Genomic DNA, 4,844 nt, shown 5'->3' on the forward strand with positions numbered 1-4,844 from the left:
CCATGTAGCATCAATTATGCTAATGCTAGCTGTCACGTTCTCTCGTCCTGGCCACACCTCCGCTCCCCCCCCTCAGAGTCTCCGCTTTGTGCATTTTTCAAATTTGTGTTGGGGGCGGAGTTATCCTTTCACAGGGGGGTAAGTTACACTTTAAGTTCATGTTGGTTTGAAAAGTTCATTAGAGCTTGGTTCATTTTCAACTCTTCAAACCTGCCAAGGTTTTAGCTGTTTTAACAGGTGCTGTTTTTGCTGACTGAGGCAGTATTCACCAGACCAGTGGAACTCTCCCAGWCTAAACTTCACTTCCATCTTACTGACAGCTTCAAGGCCATGCCCGATAGTACCCTCTTTTCTCTCTCCCTCCTTTAGTAACTAACAACAGGCGGGCCTCCCCAGGACAGTCTCCATCTTCTCTTGGAAGAGAGAAGAGGTGAGTTTATCCTCCTCAGGAAAAACAGCGTTCAGGTGTTAAGATTTCAGCTCATTTAGCCAAGGAGCAATCTTATCCCCGGTCCATGACACCTCCAGTTGTGGACCAAATTACCAGCAAACTCCAGGAAGTTTCATTCAGAACTTCTGGAGATGCTTTTATTTTTGACCCGAGGAACCTGTCGGTTGTGACTCTCCAGGCACGAAGCCAAGAGACCACTAGACCTGAGACAATCAACTCCTTGAAGTTTGACATCCTGGTCGGTTCTGAAGGTTTCTGAGCGGATCCCAAACCTGACCCGGGTCAACTTCCACCACGCTTAGCCTGACTTGAAGTCTGAAAAGGTAAAAGCTGAACTTGGTTGATTACAGAGCGTCGGCGTCCGGGCTGTGCCGAGCGAGACTTCCCAAACCCTCCAGCTCCTCACTTTGATAAGATAAAATCTAGTTCCCTTTTTAACAAACCTTTTCCTTCCTAAACTCTTAAATTATTTCCCAAATCCTGTCAGAATCTTTAAGAATAAGTGCCTCAACAGTGGTTTATTTAACATCTAAAGCCAAACGTTGTTCCTGATAAAGTTGTCAAAATAACGAGGTTTAACACGTTCGAGTTAAATATTATTGATTTCAACTTTTGTATCTGATCATCCCTCAATGAGTCTTGTATTTAAGTAATTGTTTTTGTAAATAAATATTTATTTTAGATAAAACTTTACTGACTACGTTACTCATTGGTTTAATTCCTGACAATGACACAGAAAATGTATTATTATCTGAATTAAAGAACTCTCAGTTCCTCATAACTAAGTTATGAGAAGGATGTAAGACTAAAACTCCTACAATGACATATATTTTTTGACTCATCGACATTTTCTGTCCTGCTCATAAAGTTTGAAACCCACTTTTGTTTTTCTCAGGAACTGAGTCACCAGCCACAGAGTGAGCTCACATCGACAAGATGCTGCAGCACTTCAGCTTTTCTCATTTCAGCCGCTCAGAAATACCAACTATTTCAAACTAAATGTCCTTTTTTATGACATAATTATTACTTTAGGAACATCTAGCAAACCAAACACACAAATAAATCTTATTTCTTTAGTTTTTTTATGCTTTGGTCCTGATAAACAGGTAAATGTTGCCTCGGCTCAGCCATTGTCTTATCTTTGGATTATTGTTTACAACTTGTGTCCACATTTTTAAAGACTATATTTTTAAGAACCACATTTATCTGTTTTGTTCACTAACTTTGGCCTGCATCATGTCGCCCACTTTAAAATAAAATATGCAATTTATATGTCAAAACATGCAGCTCAATAAGATACTGTGGCATGACTTTTAAGTTTTGTACATTTAAGAGAACATTTACAAAATAAAAGCACAAACTTTTGAGATTTTGGCAAAAACAGATGGGTAAACCTGCCCCTCTTCAGGGATTTTTATAGTAAAAATACTCAGAGTTTAAATTAGTCATAAAACGTTGGATTTTAATGGGGTTTTATTTCCAGTTTTTATTCACACTTGACGTTTGATGATTTTTACAGATGTTTTAGAGTCATGATGTCACAACTTTAACCTTTGAGCTGTCAACAACTAACAACTAAAAATTACAAATTAAAACATAAATGTTTGTTTCTACTCAGTGAGTCTCTCACTGCTGTTGGACTTTGTGGCAAACTTCAAAATAAGGAGGTCAACAAGTTGCTTTTGTCTTGTTTTCTGTTCTGCATGTGTGACTTTTACAGAAACTTCTGCAGAGTTAGAGAGCATTGGTTTTGTTAGAGGAAGTACTCCTGTACTCAAAGATTCACCACAACCGGGGCATCACAAACCAACTGTGAAGCACTGACGCTTCGCTTCGTGTTACTTTTTCATCCTGTGCACTTGTAAGTACAGTTAAGTTAATAAACTCAAAAAGAGACACATGTTGAGTAGAAGTGGTTTAAACTCATCATCAAACCAACTGATTAACAAAGAAAAAAACATTGATTATTAGAAATCAGCTTTTCTGTTTTTCTTTGAAACTTCTCACCTAAAAAGGTGAGGCTGACAGTTTGTAGCTCCTGTCTTCACAGGATTCTTTCTCTTCTTCCTACACTTCATATTCTGTGTTCGAGGAACGGGTTTTACCCCGATGACCACCTGAGACCTTTTTATGAAACACTTTCAGTATTTGGGAAGTCTGGGTTTCTCTTCTGGACCAGCTGGCTTTGTGGTGAAACAATGGATGGATGGATGGATGGATGGATGGATGGATGGATGGATGGATGGATGGATGGATGGATGGATGGATGGATGGATGGATGATAAAACACATCATTAAGAAAAGATGAACTCATGATTTATTGAACCCATCAGATGCAACAGGATCTTTCAGTCTCTTCACTTTGAACCATTAATTAGAGCTAAATTAGAGCTACAAGATAAAAACCTAGTTGTTATTAAGAGAACACCACACATTGTGTTATAAAGCAAAGCATTTTAGTCAAGATGTATCAATTAGTGAGTTAAATCTCCTTATAAAGAGCCTGGAGTGCAGTTCTGTGTGTTGTTATTCTTCTCATGCCTTCATGCAGAGAGTCAGGACTGCACAGAGCAGGTTCAGGTTAGCAGCTCGTCTCAGTGACGTCTGTTTGACAGCTGAAAGAAAAGACAACAAGAAAACTGTGAGAACTGTGAGAACTGTAAGAACTATGAGAACTGTGACAACTATGAGAACTGTGACAACTATGAGAACTGTAAGAACTATGAGAACTGTGAGAATTGCGAGAAATGCAAGACCTGTGAGAACTGTAAGAACTGTGAGAACTGTAAGAACTGTGAGAATTGTAAGAACTGTGAGAACTGAGAATTGTAAGAACTGTAAGAACAGTGAGAATTGTAAGAATTGTAAGAACTGTGAGAACTGTAAGAACTGTGAGAATTGTAAGAACTGTGAGAATTGTAAAAACTGTAAGAACTCTGAGAATTGTAAGAACTGTGAGAACTGTAAGAACTCTGAGAATTGTAAGAACTGTGAGAGCTGTGAGAATAGTAAGAAATATAAGAACTATGAGAACTGTAAGAACTGTGAGAACTGTGAGAACTGTAAGAACTGTGAGAATTGTAAGAACTGTAAGAACTGTGAGAATTGTAAGAACTCTGAGAACTGTGAGAATTGTAAGAACTGTAAGAACTGTGAGAATTGTAAGAACTGTGAGAACTGTGAGAACTGTAAGAAATGTGAGAACTGTGAGAATTGTAAGAAATGTAAGAACTGTGAGAATTGTAAGAACTGTAAGAACTGTGAGAACTGTAAGAACTGTGAGAATTTTAAGAATGGTGAGAATTGTAAGAACTGTAAGAACCGTGAGAATTTTAAGAACTGTGAGAACTGTGAGAATGGTGAGAATTGTAAGAACTGTAAGAACTGTGAGAATTGTAAGAACTGTGAGAACTGTAAGAAATGTGAGAACTGTGAGAATTGTAAGAAATGTAAGAACTGTGAGAATTGTAAGAACTGTAAGAACTGTGAGAACTGTAAGAACTGTGAGAATTTTAAGAATGGTGAGAATTGTAAGAACTGTAAGAACTGTGAGAATTTTAAGAACTGTGAGAACTGTGAGAACTGTAAGAATGGTGAGAATTGTAAGAACTGTAAGAACTGGGAGAATTGTAAGAAATGTAAGACCTGTGAGAATTGTAAGAACTGTGAGAATTGTAAGAACTGTCAGAACTGTGAGAATTGTAAGAACTGTGAGAACTGTGAGAATTATAAGAACTGTCAGAACTGTGAGAATTGTAAGAACTGTAAGAACTGTGAGAACTGTAAAAACTGTGAGAATTTTAAGAATGGTGAGAATTGTAAGAACTGTAAGAACTGTGAGAACTCTAAGAACTGTGAGAACTGTGAGAATTGTAAGAAATGTAAGACATGTGGGAATTGTAACAACTGTGAGTATTGTAAGAACTGTCAGAACTGTGAGAACTGTGAGAATTGTAAGAACTTTGATAATTGTAACAACTGTAAGAACTGTGAGAAATGTAAGAACAGTGAGAATTGTAAGAACTGTGAGAACTGTAAGATCTGTGAGAATTGTAAGAATTGTGAGAACTGTAAGAACTGTGAGAACTGTAAGAACTGTAAGAACTGTGAGAACTGTGAGAATTCAGCAACATGAACTTCATTCATATTTTACTTCTACTGAATGTCAGTGCAAACTAAAGATGCACAACAATGTGACTAATATCATAAAAAACAGTTTGAATTTACAAAAAGAAAAAAATGTATAGGTCTTCTGGACGGGTTCTTCTCTAATGAAACGTTTCGTCTCTTCTCCAAGAGACTTCTTCAGTCCATTTGACGTAGCTCGTCTGGCCAGAACTCTGCAGTTTTCACTCATTTACAGGCCAGCGGTCACTCTTTCAGAGATGAGGAT

The sequence above is a fragment of the Austrofundulus limnaeus genome, unplaced genomic scaffold (genome assembly GCF_001266775.1).
Source record: "Austrofundulus limnaeus strain Quisiro unplaced genomic scaffold, Austrofundulus_limnaeus-1.0 Scaffold319, whole genome shotgun sequence".
In the NCBI taxonomy this organism is placed as follows: domain Eukaryota; kingdom Metazoa; phylum Chordata; class Actinopteri; order Cyprinodontiformes; family Rivulidae; genus Austrofundulus; species Austrofundulus limnaeus.